Source organism: Dunckerocampus dactyliophorus, chromosome 9 (genome assembly GCF_027744805.1).
Source record: "Dunckerocampus dactyliophorus isolate RoL2022-P2 chromosome 9, RoL_Ddac_1.1, whole genome shotgun sequence".
Taxonomy (NCBI): Eukaryota; Metazoa; Chordata; class Actinopteri; order Syngnathiformes; family Syngnathidae; genus Dunckerocampus; species Dunckerocampus dactyliophorus.
Genome location: NC_072827.1, coordinates 15,922,076 through 15,944,665, shown reverse-complemented (window position 1 = coordinate 15,944,665; position 22,590 = coordinate 15,922,076). Strand labels below are relative to the sequence as shown.

The 22,590-nt window shown below is 39.9% G+C and overlaps 1 protein-coding gene across 1 annotated transcript in view; it reads left to right on the top strand.

Annotated features, from left to right (window-relative positions):
- The window catches only part of tmeff2a (transmembrane protein with EGF-like and two follistatin-like domains 2a), a 145,185-nt gene that overhangs the window by 85,931 nt on the left and 36,664 nt on the right, over positions 1-22,590 (top strand). The window lies entirely within an intron of this gene.

Here is a 22,590-nt window from a genome sequence, read left to right as displayed (position 1 = left end):
CTCCTTGAAAATGATGATTAATCAGATTAAAAATGTTAATCATTTGACAGCCCTGTTTTTTTTGTTGTTTTTTTTTCTGGCCTCTGCAAGAAATAATGTTTTAGTGAATGCTTGTCGCTACACTTGAGTAATGTAGGCCTTTTCCACAAAATGTCCACAAACTTTTAGTTCTCGATAATTGTAGCTCCTGTATTTAAAGAAGAGTCATTTGCTCTGGTGTGTTTGGCATTTGCACAGTAGTGTTGTCCACAAAACATACATGTAAATCAGGCTGTACTCACATTTTAGACATAATTGTTGTAAGCTAGTAGTACTACACTAAATATAGATTAGTGTAGTATTGCTAACTAATAAATGATATAATTACACATATCTGCAGGGACACTCACTCTTTAGGTATGTTTTTTGTGCGATATGAAAATGTGTTCGAAGGGGGAAGCTATTAGTGAAGTGGTGGGAGATGTATTCTAAAATTCCCTCCACAGTTCAACCCGTATACTCCACAAAGAGTGGCGTGTCGTCATGCTGCTGCCCAGATTGATCCCCCCGTCTCCTGCGAGGAGTCAAAGTGTCTGTCTCTCTCTCTCCCTTATTCTTCTGAAACGCTGCACAGGAACATACCACAGCAAATACAATAGCACAGATTTAGATTATACCACTTATTCCTGAATGTTGTTGTCGGTAGTCGGTAGCTCTTCTACAACAGGCTCAGCTTTCCGTGTCTGAAAAGTGCATTAGAAAAACAAATGTCAATAAAATACATTCAATACGAGACTGTTTGCGGTTAACCAAATGGCTCGACACTTAGGGTAACAATACTTTGTGTACACACAAAACAGGGCCTGGAAGTTGCGTATGCCACTTTTCACTCCAGTATTATGATTTCTAAGAGGCAACTTTTGTGACGGCAGAACAAATTTTGTGAACCATTTTGGAATTTATGACTTTCATGGAGTAAAAGAAAACGTATTTATCTTTCCCGGTCCGCTCTAACTTTAGCCCTTACACTCTGCTGGTTGTATGCACACAGGATTTGCCATCAGCTCACTTCCTTCTCCTCGCTTGAGATCAAATTCTGCCACCATTCACCCACCACCGGGTAGTCTCAGGCTCCTCTCCAGCTCTCAGTGGCGTGGGATTGGCCCCTCAGGCTGGTGGCAAGATAAAGTGTGGCATGGAGAGGCTTAGTGGGCAGCCAGATGACACCAGTAAACTTGGTTCAGCATGGATGCAGGTCAGAGGCTGACATTTTCGGGGAATTTATGCATAGTGGAGCAAGCAGGTGACGGGGACAGAAGGTGCAAAACTGTGCCAAGTTGTGTGTTTGCTTAGGGATTCTGGTCTTGGAAAGCATCAGGGAGAATCTACTCAAATTATTTATATCTGGTGAATTTGTTTTTCCCATATTAAAGTTGACTATCATACATAAACATTTCAGAAACTTTCATAATAGGAGGCGAAGAAAATATTACAAAATAATTTGAAAAGTCCGGTGGCATTCGTCACAGGCTCAACCAAGCGTATTCATAGCTAACCGTCAAGTGAATACATGCGCTCTTCTCGTATGTGGAAATCATTCAAATAGGGATTTCGGAAAAGGTATTACGAAGATAGTTAAGGACAGAAGTTAAGGAAAAATGTTCAAGAAAAAAACAAAAAGTGGTGAGAAAGGTGATTATTGCACAGGCGTGTCTTAGGCTGCCCACAATAACAGGCCACCAGCATCTTGACCTCCAAGATCGTCCAGCCACCGTGCAACAATTGCAATACAGTAACACGGCACATTTTAGGGTGGTCTTTTATTGTGCCCAGACTAAGGCACACCCGTGTAGGGATGGGTACGGAAAAAGGTACTTTTATAGGCACCAACCGAATTTCGTCAGTACTATCGAGCAACGATTCACGTAACATCAGAAGGCACCATGTTTTGGTACTAAACCCATAGCATTTACCCGTTATTGGGACACCACTTGATTCCCGTGAACGTGCAAAACCTAGGGGTAAGGGGTAAGATAAGGGGTAAGGGGTAGAACTGGGATTCAGCCTTAATCTACCCAATGACAATTTTTGTCCATGGCCTTTCAGGAGCACCACAACCACACGAACCAAAGCCGATGTCATTTTAAACACACATTAAAAAATTACCAACAACACGGAAGAGCTGTAGAAAGTTATATTAACCGTTCCGAAATGCCTCTCAGCTAATAGCAATAGCTTGTAGCTTTTGTCTTCTTCTACACACAAAACCATTCAATGAGCACAATCACCCCCTCGCGTTCTTAGTATAGTTCATGGCAGAGAAGTTCGCTTCACTTTAATTTTACAGAACTTCAATTAGTAAAATTTTAACTTCAATTATTTTTACTCCATCCTCTTTTGCTCACTTGTTTTAAACGTATTTGTCCTCCAAGGACAACATTAACACCATTTTTCCAGAGAGGAAAGGAAAGGAATAGAAGTAGGTAGAGTTGGAGTTGTAGTTAAGGGTTTTCATGTTGAAGACATTTCCGAAACAACTGCGATATTACAAAGCAAACAGATGGATGCTGTTTATATATTAGGAGATAAATATATGAAACCCAAAAAAATAAATTAGTCAAAGTAAATTAGCATTTATTACCACATAAACACAACAAAAGTACCGAAAATTGGTACCATAGAGCACCGGCAGACAGGTATCAATTCACAGGTACCGGGTATCGGTTCAGATGTGAAAGGGACCCATCCCTACACCTGTGCAATAATAATACTGTCTAACCAGCGTCTTTATATGCCATACCTGTGAGGTACTTGGATTATCTCGGCAAAGGTGTGTGCTCACTAACAGAAATTTGAACAGATTAGTGAAAAATATTTGAGAGAAATAGGGAATTTGTGTACATAGAAAAATAGGGTAAGGTGCCTATTTAATGGTAGAGGAAACACTGTTCAGTAACTAATAAACTGCTGTGGAATTTCATCTCTGCATTGCTAAAGTGTGTTGATATCAGTTTTTAACGGGTTCAGTTCTTTCCTTGCCTTGATCACACAAGTTTGGATACAGACAACAATGAAAATGTTGAAGGAAGTTTCAAGAAAAACTTCAGACATTTATTCTATTTATTATATTCTATATTCTATTCTATTTATTTATCATTATATTCCAAGATAAAATATTAGATTTACTATCACTGTAAAACGGGTTAAATCTGATGGTGCTTATACCCTCACGTGGGTCTTGCTTGCTTTCTTAGAGTCTGCAAGCTGTACATGACATCAGTCTGCTTTATGTAAAAAAAAAAAAACGAAACAAAACACACCACCAATTCGGATAACCTTGTTTGACGGTAATAATGGAGCTGGTGCGCTCCTCTAATTTACTGGTGGCCAGATCATATCCAGACATGGAACATGTCCACAGCGTTGACAGTGCGTTGTGTGGTCTTTGCAGCCCCATTGTCCATTGACTAATACTGTATGCCTAAATGATTGGAAATGAGCTACCTAGGCCATCTTGGGTCAGATGTTGTTTTAAAAAATAAGATTATTGACAGTGTAGTTATCCTTGGGAGTTTAAAAGTGACAGCCATGACAAGGAACATGTACCCACTAGTCTGGCCTTTGACATTTAGAATATTTATATATCCTCTTATGTCTTCATGATTTTTTTCTTTTTCTTACTTGTACCTCATACCGGGAAGGATTCATGCATTCACGGAACCCAAAAATCATTTAAAAGGCCATTTAAATGTGTTTTTTCTTTTATGAATAAGGCTTTGTTTAACCAAAGTAATTTTAAAAAAAAAGATAGGTTACAATAAGCAGCTCTGGAATGTCGTGGTAATTTCTATCATATTTGCTGCGGGACGCCCAGTCTATGGCTGTCAAGTTGAGATATATACTGAGGAGAGTCAAGTGGCTTGAGGCCATATTTGCCATTTAGCCCTCTCCAGTTGATATCACCATTGGATTAGTCATTCATTTTGACGTTACCCCCCACAATTTCCCACAGTCAACCTTCAACCAGCCGTCTGAAGGTGACGGAGAGAACTGTAATTGCCAGTGAAAATATATACCTGTATATGTATATATTAGGCTGTGTTCACACTGCAGGGTATGATGCCCAATTTGGATTTTTTGTTTCAATCTAATTTTTGTCGTTCACATTACCAAACAAATGAGACTTGTTAATGTGAACGCAAACCGCCTGGAAAGTGACGTGCATGCACAAAATCACGACATCACTCTCATTTTGGTGTGTTTACGGAGGTAACGATTGCTGCAGTGTGTGCAATACCATTGATTTCATTTCCTAGCCGATACTGGGTAAAATTCAGGCTGGTGATATCTGTGATACCGATCCGATGCTATGTGCAAATTCATCTAATGTGTCTGGTACTATACAGTATTTTCAAGTCAAGCATAGCATAGCATAAGAGTACGTCATAGTAATTTATTGATTTCTTTTAAACCCTGGAGTATACTGAGGTAGTGGAGTGATTTACAATATAGCCAAGCTAATATACAACACCAGAAAAAACCAAGGACAAAATCATATATCGGAAGTATCAAAAGTATCAATATTTAGATTTTTCAGAATCAACTTCAGAGCATGAAGAGCTGGTAGCGGAAGGATCGATATATCAGCATCGATCCGCACATTGCTAGCGTGCTCTCCTTAACGCGTTTGTGTTAATTTCAAGGTTTTATATTTTCTCCACCAAATGATTCCGTGTAGGGGATTAAGAAGAAAGTGGGCAAGAATTTTGGCTATGGCAGTTCGTAGATAACTTTGTCCAAGGTGCGTCTGGTGGATGTCTGAGGCAGGAGTGGTGAGACTTTGACGAGAGCTACTTCATTAAACAGCTTTTGTAAAAATAGTTTTCGGATGAGAAGAACTTTTGCCTACGTCATTGAGTACTTTTATCCACATTTTGCAAGATAGATGACTGCGATTGTGAGGTCTGATTATTTCGAGGAGGCATTTTTGTGATGCAAATGTATTTTTACTCTGGAAGCCAAAAAATGTGGATCGGGATATCCCTAGTTGCTAGTGCTTTGCCAATTATTTTGTGTCCTGACTTTGGTTAGCACAGTGGTTAGCATGTTTGCATCACAGTCAGGAGATCATGGGTTCCTGTCTTCGTTGGAACATCTCTGTGTGGAGTTTGCATGTGTGTGTGTTCTCTCCGAGTTGTCCTGCTTCCTCCCCCAAGCTAGGTTAATTGGAGACTCTAAATTGTCCAGGTTGTACCCTCTCGCCCGAAGATTGCTGGGATGGGCTCCAGCATACCTGCAACCCTAGTGAGGAAAGTGGTACAGAAAACAGATAGAATTAGGAGTTGATTTAGGTATAAGAGCCAACCAAAACTCAACTTGCAACCAATGATCCCTCTAAGCTGCACGCGTGCACAATTGCGCACTGCTCTCGCGTTCTCAGGGCACATCAAATCCATGCAGCGCACAAACTATAATCCAACCTGAACTGTAAATGAAATAAACACATAATTTATTCTGTACCACTTTGCAACGCAACAGAATAAAGTTCTCCGTTCTCAGGTTTTGGACAGGTGCGATATTACAGTGTGCATGTCGGATGCCGCTCACAGAGGTCCAAGGAATACAACATAGTCAACCCGAGGACCACCTGTGATGCAAACAAAACCAGCTGAAACTGTTAAATCAGATACGGTTCAAAACTAGATCCAACAAACTCAACATCAAAATATCAGCAAACCTAGACGATTGTACAGTACAGACAACAGTACAGTAGTAAGCCATGAACCGGGATGAAGACAACAACACATCCATCCATCCATCTTCTATGCCTCTTATCCTAATTAGGGTCGCAGGTATGCTGGAGCCTATCCCAGCTGACTTTGTGTGAGACATGCATGTTTTTGGATTGTGGGAGGAAACCGGAGTACAGAAAGCCCACACATGGAGAGAACATGCAATCTCCACACAGAGATGCCCAATAGAGATTCGAACACAGATCTTCCTGATCTCCTGACTGTGTGGCCAACATGCTAACCACTCGGCCACCATGTGGACAACAACAAGTCACTCCCACTAATCTCTGCTGCGCTCGGTTCCACTTGACACCTAAAGTCTGGTTTCTTTGGCTACGATGAGAACTCTGATCCGCACTCAACAAATATTTCATAAAGTCACTGCCCACGGTATGCTTGGTCATGCACAAGTAAACATATGCATGCGTAAAGTTTAGGAACCGCTTGTTAATTAGTCTCCTTAATTTACTAATAGTTTGACAGCCGTGAACAAGTGTTCTGATAATCAACTACGGAGCTAATTTCCAATGACATTATGGGATGCAGTGATTAACATGCACTGGTAGGTTACATAATGCATTTCTAATACATTGCTGTAATTGGGTTTGAATGGGTTTTAATGTTACATTTGTACAGATAGGGTAACTTATTAGCGAGTGCTTCTAGCGCCAAGGCAAAGCTAAATTAGTAAATTAATTTCCTTAGTCAAGTAACATGAAAGCAATAGAGAAATGTCAGTTTGTATTGCTCAACAATGTCACTGTCCAACTCTGCATTTATAGAACCAAGACTCATATCCGTATGACATTAGTTTTCAACCAGTAAATAACCCGGCCTCGGGTACATTGTGAAACAGTTTTTGGAAAATTGCGGTTGAAAAACGTAAACACTGACATTACTTTTCCTCACTTTAGAGGTGAAGCCGTGCAACTTTGCTTTTTTTTTTTTTTTTTTTACCGCATCCTGCATGCACTTCTCCAGTACTCTGGGTGACTATAGTAGATAGGTGACTGAATTGAAGGGCAGTCGCTGAGCCATTCAGGCGAAAAAAGCACATAATGCAGAGACTAATCCTCGCAAAGCTGGGAAAATTGAAGTTTTTAAAGCCATAATTCCTCCTTTTAATCCATTCAGCAAGGGTTTGACCCAGCTGAAGACCGTGTTCATGGACTTGTTAGCACTACCATGTTGTACTCTACCTGGCAGTAGCTGGGCCAAACTGTCTGGGCTTTTTCATGATAACGTATGAGTGACTTGTTGCACAGTCACAGATCAGCATTTGCTTGGTTCTCCGAAAAAAATTATGTTAATTGATCATGAAGTTGATGGGAGCGTTTCAGGTTTTTTCGGCAATTTTTGCTGACTGCTGTGCAAGGCAGTGTATTCCGGCAGTCGTATTCATCATATTCACAGATAATTGATGTTTCATTTACTGCTCGTCTGGATCAATAACTGACAACTGTAAGATTAAGTGGTCACTTTTTCACAAGGGTGGTACTTTTTTTGCAAGACTAACCTTAATGTAGGCAAAATGATTTTCAATCAATTTTGTCAATGGGTGTGTTTACAGTGGGGGAATCATTATTCATCATTTGCTAATTTTGTAATGTTACCTTTTTACAAGGACATGAACAGTCAAATTTTTTTGGTAGGTTCATTTTAATAGAGAGAGAGAGAGACAGAATATAAAAAAACGAATTAAAAAGAGTTATATAAAGGTTATAATTGTATTTGATTGAGTGAAATAAGTAATTGATCTTTTACCAACCAACAGAACCTCTGGGGCAAGGCTGTAGACCTGTATAAGGCTCAAAGACCATCACCATTGGTGAAAAAGAGACCACCATTGGCACGATAATTTGGAAATTAAACACAGTCAATGGTCTCTGGACCTTAACTCCATGGAAAATCTGTGAAGGGAGCTAAAACTGCGTTGCAGTGTTTGGAATTTAATTGTAAAGAAAGGTACAGTTGTCCCTCCCTTTAAACACTGCTCCCTCACCCTATTGTAGTTATTCATAAATTAATTCATTAATAAATTACAGCCGTTTTGTGGATGACTTTGGCCTATCAGTCAAAAAAGATTGGAAGATAAGTTATATGTAGTATTCTGGTCACTGGCATCAGTAATGTTACACTGATAAGACATGACGTTATATTACATTACCTTCACACTGCATAGAGTCAGCCATGGCATGTCTGACATGATAGAGAGAGAAAAAAAATGTTCTCCTCCCATTCTGTGTGGAAATGGTACATTTTTGGCTTTTTTTTTGTCCTTCTTCCCCACTTTCTTAAGTTTAGAATATGTAAATTGGAGAGGCTAATTGGTTAGCTCAGTAGCTTGCTGTGCTAGCAGCAGGCCGTCTTTTGTCTAGGGTCGGGCATCGTTTGAATTTGAATGATTCCGATTCCAAACCCTTGTTTCGATTCTGGTGCTTAACAATTCTCGATTCCGATGCTTTTTAGGCAGGGTCATAAAAGTTTGCATGGTTTAAATGAGTGCGCTGAAGCACAGTTCTTTTTGGATGGAATGTCTGAACTTCTCTATGAATTGTTCAATGACTTTTTATCAACTTTACTATGAATTTTTTGCAAGGCTATTTTCAATCAGCATATAAATATCAAACCATTCAACTTGAATATAAATGTTATAGAGGTTCTTTTTACAAGAGTACATTTTCACAAACGATGTTTACTTTTGAAAAGTAGTATACTTTGTTTGCTGCCTCAAAGATGTTGTAAGCTATTTTTTATGAAAAACTGGTTTGTGAACACTGGTTAACAGGATATAGTGCTCTTATTTTGAAGGCCAGAAGTGTGTAAGTTGAGAAGGTCACTTGACTGTTCCTAACAGATACGTAATTAACTTGCCTAGCCGTAGCTACCGTCCTTTATTTACACCCAACTTCCACATCAGCTCGCATCCTGAAACCCTGGGCTACATTGGAATGAGACAGACCTCATTTATTGTTTGACTTCCCAGATTCTGCTTAGGGGAAGTACGACGTAGCGCATCAACCACGATGGCATCTACACCATGAATACGTGAACATTAGTCATGTTGGTCAGCTGAGCCAAACTTTTTATCCACTTCTTCTTTGCTGGTGCTCACTGGCTTCTTCTTCGTTGGTGTTCGCGACTTCTGGTCGGCAAAGTGCGCATCGAATCTAGGAATCACAATAAATACATTTAAACGATCCCGGGGGAATCTGAATGTTAGTCCCGGTTCCCGTTGATGCTCGAGACTCGATGCCCAACCCTACTTTTGTCCCTGCGGTGATCCCGTAGCCTGTGCAATGTGGTGTAAACAAAGAATAACAGGAGTGTAAAGGTGATTTAATGTCTAGTGGGCTCGAATAATGTCTAACTACACTTATCCCCGTCTGGAACCAATTAACCGCAATAAATGAGGGACAGTGTAAACCAAAACCCTGGTGACCAACTGCAAGAAACAATTCAACTGAATGTATTTCGGGATCAATAAAATATCTACCTCACTTAACCTCCCTGAAAATTATGCTCTGAAAATGTACATTAAAATACGAACAGAACATTGTTTTTAAAAAGGTGGTTAATACAATATAATCACTATAATCAAAATGTCTTATTTAAAATAAGGTCAGTGGTCCATCAAAATGTATCCACTGACATTTGATTTGTATCCCAAGTTTTACTGAATTAAAATTACCGCATAAGATGTGAAGTACAGTTTGTATGTGAATTATATTTGTTGTAAGTACTGAATATATTTTCACTGGCACATAAATCAGGTTAACCAGGTTTCCTGGCACAGCACTTGCTCTATTATCATACTTAGACTTTTGACTTGAAGGCTGCAAAGTAAAAAGAGCTGCTTTTAGGTGTTTGGAAAGGAACTACAGCTTATAATTTATTCATAAAACTCAGTTAAGAGTAATTTTTTTAAGCAATTTAATTTGTCGTATGCGCCTTTTATGCACTATGCACATTTATACATTTTGCCAAGGTACAAGTACAACTGCACTGAAAATTATTCAACCCTCATTGAACTCTGCTTATTTGCAATGATGATAAAGTGCTGAAAGCCTATTCGTCTAACAGTTAGAAATACGCAGTGTGCTTGAACACCTCATCAAAGTCAGGCAGCGTGGGGGTGTAGAAAAACCATGGCACCACTGAAATTGACAATTGGGTTGCAGAATTTTGAGTGTTTTCTACTTATTTATACTTGCATTTTCAGGCTTATAGGTTCTCATTGAATGCCTTCTTTACACACACACTCACATAGCACAATCAGAGTTCTGCAAAAGTTACATAACACTGATCGAAAAATACTGGAAGATGCAGACACGCAAAAGATGCATTGTTCTCACTCCGTCACACACACTTAACTTTCACTTCTAGAGGGGCACGGCAACTGCTTACAGACTGTGTACCTTAATTCTGGGCTCGTCGTCCATCTTCCTTGTTCATGTAGAGTCCAGCGCTGTAACCAAATATATTGCCCTTTTCTTTTTAATACTTTTGAAAACCTTGTATGAAAAATTGTATGGTCATTGACTACTACTCTGATAGCAATGTCGTCCCAAGAACCGGGAGAAAGGCAAGAAATAACGTTTACAATGGATAGAAGTTTTTGGCATTCTTATGCTGCGTAGTTATTCATAACACTGGTCTACAAGTTTTCAAAAAATGTCTGCTTCTGAGATAAAACATATTACCCTTAATCAATTTTGGGCTTCTGAACAAGAATTTGACCATTGAAAAATCTTATTAGCTAAAATTTGGAAGGTATGCGAGGTTCTTTATTACATAGTAACATATAAGGAGTAATACACAAGGCGATATGTCTCCATACACTTTATGTGCTTACAGTCGCAAGATTATGAAGATTCAACTAGGCACTTAAAGTGAATGAGCAATGTAAAGTGAATATAGGTTCTGTATTCAACATTATGTGGCCTACTTTAAATTGTGGGCATATGGTATACAACAGGGGTGGTGTATCTTTAAAACAAGTGCTAATGACCATTTTTAAACATAATTTTCATACTCAGTGACCCAAAATTAGTCAAGAATGACTACTTTCATTTCAGTAGCATTTTGGGTGTAGACCAGTGTAATCAATAATACTGAAATACGTCCACTTCTTCTCTCAATCTGACATTGAAAAGCTGCACTATTGTGCCGTTCCTTGGATGAAAGGATCAGCTGGCAACCTGCCCCCTCGCTGTAATAAATATATAGTTTATTTGGTTTGAATGCCAGACCTGTCCACTGAATTGTTCTCATGGTGAATTTTATATTGATCGCAGTATTATTCTTTATCCAATACACACCAATCACAGATAATATAATTATTGATGTCAGTCATTATTCTTTACTGCCTAATTCATTTTGCCATTTACGTCACTGGAACAACTGCCCTTGGCTCACTTTTTGGACAAGGCTGCCTTCTCCTCATTTGGCCTCATGGCTGACAAATGACTTTGTGAGCAGGGATATGGTCTCCTGCTGGAACAAAAAGAATAGAAATTGAATCCTGGCCTCTAGCAGCAGTCTCATCTGTCATCTTTTTCAATATTGATATCCATTATATTTATAGATTTTTTTCCCCCTTTGACCGTGTTCTGTTCTCTTGCCCTGTTGGATCAGCCACTTGGGGCAGTGGCCTGTTGATCATGTCACTGTGATTGATGGCTTTCATTGTTTAATTGTCAGCACAGTCTTCTTTTCACAGAGCTCCCGCACAGCTGAAAGATTGCATCTTAGCTGAGTTTCACAACTGTGTATGGGCGTGCAGTCGGATGCAAATGCGATGTGACTGTACCCATTGATTCTGTATCTTCAATCTGGGCCATCATCAGCTTGTTGGCTCAGGTTTATTTTCTCCTGTATTATCTTTCACGGATCACATGTCAGTTTATGGGAAGATAACGCCCCCTGGGTCAAATTTATACCACCTGCCTATAGATGTAAGTTTTCCTCAATTGTTTCTGGGTAGTTCTGAGGGCCACTCATTTTTCAAGGCTGGGCCCCCCTCTTTTGGATATTAAACTTTCGGCGACCCCCAATCCACATAAAGCCTGTACGCACTGATGCTGTTATTTATACATGCTGCTGATCCACTTGGTGCGGTTGTCGTCAAGGGGAATGTCGTAGAGTTTGGGAAATCTATTTACAATTCCGCAACCGTGAGATTATTGTTGCAGCAAAATTCATCTGATCATCATCAAAAGACTGTGTGACAGCTGACAGTTGTTGTACACAACCACACACTCCACGACTACATGAGACTGGAAACTGGCCGCATATGAAAAGAGAGGCGACGACTTAAAGTGAGTCTGAATATTGTGAACAAGGTATCCGACTCCCAAATGTGCATGAAAATAATTGAACGTAACCCAGACCTTTTTAAAACTTGTCTAATTAATGTTGTATGTATGTAATGTTGTATTGGCAAGCTGATAGCTCCGTCGCCCGTCTATGATGTCATCAGCGGTTGGCTCTGTAGTTCTTTGCTAACTAACACAGCTTTCTTTTGATCACGGCTGCAAAATAACCCACAGTGGAGCCAAAGAAAGTGCCAGCATTTTGATAAAGACCCTCTCCACACGGACATGTTCTTGGGATTTTTTTTTTTGGTGGCTTGGAAAAAAAGTCGCGTCCACACTGTGCCGGATTAGTAAATAGACAGGAATGGATCATTGGGTGAAAACGATGTAACACACAACAACAATGTGTGGCGCTGTAAACAGACACGCAGACGGAACATGACACACCAAACTGTAAGAAAAGAAAGAATGCAGGCGCAGTTGTCCAAGGCTCGTCTAGACTTACGACGAAGTAGAATTACTTCCGGGAGGCATTTTGGAATGTAATACAACAAAATATCAGGAGAATGTCGACCTAGGTGAGTCATGCCCGCCGAAATATTCAGATATTATGTTGGCTTGTTGTCAAAAGTCACTTCTGATCACGTGACAGCGGCGGGGTGGCAACAGGGTCTGTGACATCATCGTCTCTGTAAAATGGTGGTTTGACCGTCTATACGGAAACGACAAGCCGGCATTTTGAAGTATTTTCTGCATGTAAAACTGTAAACAAAAAAAACAACAAAAAAAACTGTTTGGCTTTTAATTGGATTTATAGTCTCTCTTGTGGAAAAAACTGATTCGGTTAGTCCAGGGGTGGGCAACCTTTACCATCAAAAGAGCCATTTTGACTCCTCTTCCAGTAAAAAAAAAAAAAAGTCAGGAGCCGCAAAACATTACACTGCTTATGAACTTGTAAAAATCTTTTTGATCTTTTTAAAATGTTACCTGCTACCTTCACAAAATTCAACAAACAGAAGTGGGTCTATATGTGTAGGCCTACTCAGAAATCATTTAAACACTTAACTCTGTAAGTCTTACTGGGTGGTTCTAGTATTTGTGCAAAATTAAAACAAAATGTAGCTAACTATAAGATTAAAAAAAGTCCATCAGAGTTCACTTATCTGCACATCAGTGTTGTTTGCTCAATACCGTTTCTGTCTGTGCTGAATTGTCATCAATAACTCTTCTATTGGTCCTGTCCTTGCCTGACTTTGCAAAGAGAAGCATTCTTTCATTTTCTGAATAATTTACTGTTTGTTTGTTTTTTAATTCAGAGAATAGATGCTCTGATATTTTTATGAACTGCTCTTTCATGCATTCTCCATCCGCAGTGGCTTCCCATCTCATGTGCAACCCTGTGTCGCCAACTTGGTGATTTTCTTGCTAAATCTGCCGACTTTCCAAGCCCTTATTTTCTCAAAAGCGACTACTGACAAATGTAAAGACTTTTCCTGACGTCATTGGGATATTTTTCTGGTATTTGGAGACGTGAAAGTGAAAGTACATATTGTTCTGAGCGGCGAGTGTACAGTCAGCCGCCGCCGCACACTATCTGCCTCTCGCGGGGTCACCACCTCAGCCATTAGCGTGCCACGGGCTCCGAGCACATAGCTACAGCACGCTTCTCCTTATAAAACATATTGCTATATATATATATCCTGTTAATTACATTTGTTTTACTGTACAGTAACTTGCTTCAGACTCAACTGAAAACTCCCTCACCTTTTTTTCTCTCCCACGCTGTGAGACTCACTGCATACACTGTCACACCTCCCCTTCACTTGCTCATCCAATCAGAAGTCATAACCCAGTCTGGATGCATTCACGGACATGCGATGAGTCGGATATTTCACATTCATTTTGCACATTTTTTGCACAAATGCACATTTCCCCTACTTCAGTGTTAAAAAAATTACCCAAGGGAAGGCGAAGGGAGCTGCAACAAGGAGGCTGAAGAGCCGTATGTGGCCCCAGAGCCGTGGGTTGCCGACCCCTGGGTTAGTCGAACCTTCCGGAACAGATTGACACTGACCTATGACCTTCCACTGGATATATATAGGGAGTTAATAATACATTTGTGAGGGTACAATCAGCTGTGCTCTGTGGGACACTTAGTATAATGAGGTGTGTTCATCTATAAAATCCATCGGTATATCAGGGATAGAGGTTGACTAGCTGAATCCAAATTCTTTCATTCCAGATTTTGAACATTTCTATGCTTCCAACTTTGAGAGATGAGCGAGGAAGGCCCTTTTCTGCTCCAGTATGACTGTGGTCCCAGTGTACCAAGCGAGGTCCATAAAGGCATTTAAGTTTCTTGAGCGCTTGAGTTGCCACATGTTTTTCCATTTCCGGTGCCTGGTCAGTTACTGCTCTACCTTTTGTCCATATAATTTATTCCGCATGAATACCATCTAAAACTTCAAGGGTAATACAGTACTAGTGGTCCATGTGCGGTGTTACATTGCCAGTTTCTCATAGACCCCACACAGCTACGGTACAGGAAGCATCGTTCATCCCTCTCCTCTCTTAGGCTTTCCCCAGTGTGTTTCCATCCAAGGTCGGAGTGGTCTTTTTTTCTTCTTTCCCAGGGCTCACTGGGCCTTCATTCATCATTTGTATGAGAGCTGCATGCCACGGTGCTCTAATTTCCTGCTCTATGTTTAGATCTGCATCATTATAGGTGTGTGTTTGTATTCTTACTCAAGGAAATAGCATTATTATTATTATTATTATTATTATTATTATTATTATTATTATTGTTGTATATAATATTCACTGAAGAACATGGACATGTATTTTGACGAGTATGGCACACTGTCTGACTCTATATTCATCCAGAAGGTCATACTATATGTAAAATTGTCGACATTATTTTACAGTGAGAAATGTTTCCAATGCCATGGGACTGAGAATTAATTATTTTTGTGATCACATGTTCACATGAGCACATGTTCCTCCACTCTTCATTGAAAATGCTTTCATCAAATGGCATGGGAGACGTTCAGAACACAACAACTGTCCTCAAAAACACACGTGGACATATTGATACACGTTTGCATGAACCATTTGCGCCAACAACAACATGGATATGGCTAATTATCATATTTGGGGTGAGTGAGGTGATGTTTACTCCAAAATTTGTTTGGGTGAGGGTGGATAATGTTAAGTACTTCCCAAGTCCAATCGAATGTATGGAAGTGACATGGTTATTCTGATTTTCTAGGCACATGCACAGGAATTATCCCTGGTTCTATTTCACACGTCACGGCAGTTGTAGCATCATGTGGAAGTGACAGTGCTGAGTTTTCCTACATGGTGAGCGTCTGCACACGCACGCTTCATGCTCCCAGCATGACCAAACCGCAGACAGCAGTCGGAGTATTAGAGACGCTCTTTAACCACCACGGGTTGACCTTGACAACCTCTGTGTTTGATTACCATTTGCTGCTCATCTGTCGTGTGAATGTTTATCCTGCTCATCTCCTCTAATACTGTGTTATGTCAGCCTAATCTCCTCTTCTGTCTCCTCAAGAAACTTGATCAGATCTTTTTTTTTTCTTTTACACCTTTGCATGTTGTTTTAGTTTGACGAAAACAAAGGGATTTGATGGAGATGGAGCTTGTCCAGACTTGAATCGATACTAGAGCTTGTGTGTGCGTAAGTTATTGTGTGAGCACCGTAAGGGGTAATCATTTCGGTCATTACCCAGCATGTCTCCTGATTCCAGGGATTTAGCAGACAGAGACAGGGGAGATGAGACTCTATGAGGGATTTGAGGAGTGGGAAACAATGTCCACCCGTTCACCAACGGTAATTGTTCTGGCAGGACGGAGATACAAGGAGAGTGGGTATACACGGGATAGTTATACAGCGCTGCAGAGCTTCGCAAAGTGTCAGGCTGCAGGATTATTTTTCTAATAACATCAAAAAGCTGATTAAGTTTAAAAGGTCCGGAATACACTGTGCGCATGAAATGTCTTTTTTTCCCCAAGTTTGAGTCAGTGTTCATTTTGACAGCAGTTTGAGACATAGTTAGGTTAGATATTATACAGTTTAAAAGCTCAGTGCAGTTGTCAGTTGTTTCTCATACAGGCATTTACAATACACACACACACACTCACATAGCACAATCAGAGATGTGCAACACTGAGATATGAGTCATGAAAAAATACTGGGAAACATACAATAGATGCATTGTTCTCACTCATACCAGTTTAACTCTCACTTTCACACAAACGTAACCTTCACCTCCCAGCCACACTCAAGCGTAGGTTTCACTTTTTACAGGGTTGCGGCAACTGCTATACATACCTTGTGTACTTTCATTCTGGGCTCTTCCTCATTGATGGCATTGATGTTCAAATATAAAATTTTTTAATGCACCTTTTTAACATTATTGATCATGACTATATTTCCAATGGCAGTGTGGCCCAAAGAACCAGGAAGAAAGCTTAAGAAAAGATATAGCTCTTACAGTTGTTGTTTTTTTTTTGTTAGTTTTTTTTTACTAAAATGTATTACATTTTTAGTCATACTTTAGCCAGCTAAATTGATTTTGTTTTGTTAAACTAAATTTCACAACATTTAGTCAACTAAAGTGACAGTACATTTTTTCAAAAGCAAAAAGGATAAAGTATCTTTAATGTTTCCTTGAAAGCATCTTTATTTCGGCTACCTGCCAAGCATCTCAGTAATTAAATGCCGAACAAAAAGTAGACCTTCTCCCTAATTCACACCAAATTTAGGTTTATATTTAGATGTTGAATAATCAAATTATATGAATATAATACAGCCCAACTACTGTATCAAGTAATCTATTGCGCATAAAGCACAAGGCATCAATAATGCAACTCTGCTCTTTCTCAGCAATAAAAAAAGTATAGTAAATCGTAACAAATTCTTGTGCAAATTTTCACTTCTCTTCGGTTCAAGTTAGCTGTGCTTTTTAATGGTGATGATCATACCTGTCATCCCTTGAGTGGTTATCCCTTGTTTTTCTTTAGTTTCTCGGGAATGTTCCCAATTTTCAAATGCAAATGTTGACAGGTATGGTGGTAATTGCTCTACATGGTTTAAACAGTGTCTTGCATGAACGTGAAATACGTCCATGTGTCGACTCCTCTCATTCCCCCATGTGTAGACACATTGTAGCGTGTAACTACTTATAATATTGCACCTAGAGCTGTAACAATTAAAGGATGAATAGATGATTAATCGATTGTCTAATTAATCAACAACAATTGTGGTATTTGATGTTTTTTATTTAAAAATTGAAATATCCTCTGTTTTCAGCCTCTCAAGTCTGAGTATTTTTTAATTTCCTGAGTCAATCATGAAAGTAGACATATTGTCTTTGTGTTTTAGGCAAAACAAGATATTGACACACATCAGCTTTGACTTTGGAAAACAGTGATCGACATTTTTGCCTCTTTTCAGATATGTTGCAGACCAAACAACTAACTGTTTGTCTTTGGTTTATATTGATTTGATCCGTCTGCAGGGGTCTGCAACCCACGGCTCTGGAGCCGCATGCAAACCTTTTATCCTTCTGCTGTGGCTTGAGCAGTTTTATGCTTTTGTGTAGTCACTACATCACCTCCCCTGATGCCGTCATGAGCCTTTAGCTTGTTAGCTTCCTTTGTCACTAATGAACGATGGCAACTGAAGCGACATGGAGAGTGGTATTGGAACTGGAACAAATCATTGTGTCTATTGCAAATGTTGATCCGAAATCGGTGGAGATGGCTTCAGAAAAGGCTTGAGAAACATGACTAATTGCCTAATTGCTCGCAACAGGTGTGGCTCGTCACTCTACCTGGAGCAGTGGTCGGCAACCCACGGCTCTTCAGCCTCCTTGTTGTGGCTCCCACGCCGAGCTCTGTGATTTTTTTTTTTTTAACCACAGAAACAGAGGAAATGTTTTCGAAAAGAGAAATATCTGACTCACCGCTAGTCCATGAATGCATCTACACTGCGTTCTGACTGCTGATTAAATGACCAAGTAAGGTGGAAAGGGTCAGTTTGTTCAGTCAGTGAGTCACTAAAAAGACATCTTGACAGTGTGCTACCCCTGTGGTAAGCTATGCATAACCATGAATACATTCATAGAAAGTAAAATATCGGAGGAAAATGGAGAGTTAAATTCTGAATGGATATATTCCTCTGCCTTCACTGTCAACTGACACTGGCCTACCCGCCATGTGCTTGATATGTGGCGAGAAATGAGCAAAAACCAGAAAATGTAACGTTGTAAGACATTTCAAAACAAGCACTCAGCTTTTTCTGAAAAACCCAAATGCAGATGGGCGTAAGGGAGCGATTTCGGAACTACTACGGAAGGCTGAGCAGAGCAAACATACTTTCAAGAAGTGGATGAAGGCTCCAAACTGAACTACTGTACAGCTGTTAGCATTGTGACTGCACTGGAGATTGTAAAGAGAGAAGAGATGCATATATTCTCCAAATTGAAAAAAAAGAAAGAAATTATTATTATTATTATAAGCTCTTCCCTGCGAAGACAGTCAAGAACAGGACCAATGGAATGATAGTCTGGAGGAACAGGAAGACAGAAAAGGAACATGACAGTGCGCTGAAGGAAACTGTATATACTGTATGTCGGGTTAGCGTTAATTTAGTGGTCAAATAAGTTTTGTGGCTCAAAGCGGATTTTAATTTGGTTGGAAATGGGCCCAAAAGGCTCGTTTGACCTCGTTTGACGCTAAAGGTTGCCGACCTCGGTCTAGGGCCTAGCCGATGACTCGATTAATCGAACAACAAGCTTCAGATTCATTAACTAAGAAAATAATTGTTAGTTGCAGCCCAACACTTACCTCACAAAAACAGTAGCTCAGATTGGATCACCACCTCCCTGTCCCACACATAGAGTAGATGTGATTGGGTATATTCCTAATTTGTCCATACCGTCTACAAGATGACAGACAGATTAGATACGATTGGATTTCATTTCTGCCACAATTTTCGTCTACTTTTTATTTGTTTAAAAAAAGGTCTGTTCATTTTGTCATAGTTTTTGTCAAGGTGCATTTGTTGTAATTAGTTATTGTATTGTTTTTTGGCAGGGAAAAAAAGGTTGCTGATGAAAGCTATGATGAAAACAATTCTGCAACGGAATGAATACTATTTTGAGTCACCAACTGACTTTTGTGTTATTGCCAATTTCACATCCAGTCATGCGCTTCCCAGTTGTGTAATTTAAAGGGGGAACGATGAGCGATAGTCCGCCCCCAAGTTATACAGTCATAATCAGATTAATTTCATCGCAACATAAAATAAATAAACGAATCATGGGAGCAATGGTGTTGCTACGTGTGTACGCCAATAAAGTATCCTGACTCGGAGGTGCTCGACGGAGACTCGAGTTCTACTGACTCACGGGTACTCGATTATGACTCAAGTTTCACTGACTCCAGGGTTGATGACTTCTGAAGTTTCATGTGTGTACATTTCACAACACATACACAATTGTTGTGCTCACCTCACAAATGGGCCGTCATTGAAAAAGGGAATAAACAGGTATTCCAAAAGTATTTATATTTACAAGAAAAGTTGTGACAACACAATTTCTAAAGGCTTCAGTTATATTTCTTGAAAAACTGCAAAGGAGCTTTCCATGTAGGCATGCAACAGTTCCGCTGGATGTTCAAACACCACATTAATCTAGAAGAAAACAGATTCTGCACGGAAAGTTCAATTAAGGTTTCAGGGAATGCACTTCTAATTTTACCAGCACTTTGCTTCTCTCCTTCACTCTGCCGAAATCTTAAAAAAAATGTAAAGAAATAGTCTTAACTAGGGATGAGCAAGTACACCCTATCTGTATCTATCTGTTCACCTATCTAAATTATCTATCTGTACTCGGAGTGGGTGGTATACAAACCGGAAGTGGGCGTGGTTTAGCCTGAAATGGGTGGGGCTTAATTCTGTACATTATTTTAAGTCTGAAATCGACATGGATTGATCAGAAGTTGCTATTTTTGTTGTTTATTATTCAGCTATACTGTATGTGTACTGTGTATGTGTGTAAGTGGTCGGTAAGACTCTGTTATTTAATTATTTTTAATAATCTGTGTGAAGTTGGTGATTCATGCAAACATCCAGTGATGGCAAACAGGGAAATAATCTATCAGACGTGTTCACTGTAGTTTACTCAAAAGCAACTTTCCAACTGACTTTATAACACCAGCCAGATTAGAAGCAAGCAGATGGGGAAAAAAAAACAAAAAACACAGACAGTGACCGACGCAATACAAGGCGTTTACAGCTCTGTCTTGTCAAATGCACCGCGTACGTAACAAAACATGTTTACCAAGTAACTTTAGATTCGAGCTGAGCTGAGGAAAACCTAAAAAAAAAAAAAACCCGTCCGGGGTGGAGGCAGTGACCAACATGACACGAGCCGTTTTGAACTCTGTCATATCAAATGCACCGCGTACGTAATGAAACAAGTCTACCAACTAACTAAATATCATACAAACCGAAATACAGCGAAATAGAGAACGTGAGCTGGAGTCGAGCCAAGCAAGCAGAGAGCCACTGTATTGTGTATGTGTGTGAAAGAGTGAGAGGCACGGCTCCTCTCTCTGGCTGTAGCGAGTCTGTCTAGGGCACATGTGTCAAACTCGTGCCCTGGAGGGCCGAGACGCTGCAGGTTTTCACTCCAACCAGTTTCTTCAGCAGGTGATTTAATTGATGAGCTCCTTCCCTCAAACTGAAAGTGTTGATCATTAAAATCACCTGCTTTAGAGACTGGCTGGAAAGAAAACCTGCAGTGTCTCGGCCCTCCATGGCACGAGTTTGACACCCCTGGTCTAGGGTGTGTGTGGCCAATCACAGAGCATGAAGAGTGACTACATAAGTAGTTACCCAATGAAAATTTTCCTTCATCACGATTACAGATAATAACGAGCTGTACTTGCTTCATGCTCGTACACTGCAAAAATGTATTATCCATAGCGAATACTCGTCTAAAAAGAGTATCCGGCTCGTCCCTAGTCTCACCTGACCTAGAGAATGAGACCAAAAGGTGCAATCCTGCAGCACATTAAGTATTGAGAGTTTATCTTCAGCAATATTAGTAATAGGAGCAAAAATATTTAATATCAGAGCTTCCTCTATTCTATTTTTGCTGCTACTGTCATTTTGCTTGTGACGAGCCCACAGCTAAAAGAGACCTGTTGAATAGGTACGCTGCTGAAAATCTCAAAGCTGCCATTTCAACAAATGTTCTCACCAAAGCCAGGGTCTTGAAGGTTTGACTTTGATTTAATTGTCAAATTAGAAGTGCACTATCCAACTTATTGTGTATTTCATATAATGGAAATACAATTTGTGTTAACTTCATATGATTGACACTGAGGCTGATGGCAAGTTTCCCACAGATTTTTGACATAAGGTGATAGTTTTTCAGTTTTGCCTTTATTTTTTTTTTTTGCTTGGTCCTGTACAAAACCACCTGACTCATTTTTATAGTGAGGGGTGATGCATGGTAGAAAAATGTCTAACTCTACTTAATGTAATGCTCAGTGAATTTACAGCCGTGGGCTATTGGCCCTGGTGGATGTCTCTTAGTTTATAAATATAAAGAGTTTAAAAGTTTAAAATAACTAAAAGTTTAAAATAAATATATGGATTCAATGTTCTTTTCTGTCAGGTATTCACACTGTCACGATCGCTTGATGGCAAAGGCAAAAAAGCTTTTTCTCTTTGAACGCGGTCAGATTGTTGAGCTGCATAAGCGAGGCTACTCGCAGCACGCCATTGCTGCTGACGTTGGACGCAGTGAGACAGTCATTTCAAACGTCTAAAAAGATCCTGAGGGTTCTAGAAGAAAAAAGTACAGTGGTAACCCAAAAAATGTCATCAGCCCTGAGCCGGAGGATACGATTTGCTGTCCACCAAGACATGGACGATACTCGGCCCAAATGAAGGTTGTTATTGGTGCAGTCCAATAACAAACAGACATCTGTGAGAGAAAGGTTTGAAGAACAACAAACATCTTCAAAGGCTTTGTCTCCTTCAACACCACAAAATTGCCCGGTTGGAATTTGCAAGAGAGCACCAAGCATGGGACATTGAAAGCTGCAAGAAAGTTTTATTCTCTGATGAGAAAAAAATTAATCTTGATGGTCCTGATGGCTTCCAATGTTACTGCCATGACAAGGAGATCCCACCTGAGTTGTCATCCACACAGCACAGTGGAGGAGGTGCCATCCTGATCTGGGGTGCTTTTTCCTTCATTGGAACAATGGAGCTTCAGGATGTGCAGGGTCATAATATGGTAGTTGGCTATGTGGAGATCCCTCATGACTGAAGGCCCTCATCTGGGGAGCATTGACTGGGTTTTTCAACAGGACAACGCTTTAATGGTTGTTTGCAATACATTTCTTACTCAAAATTTTTTTGTCTCACTCCCATTTCTTCTTTTTTGCATTTTGAA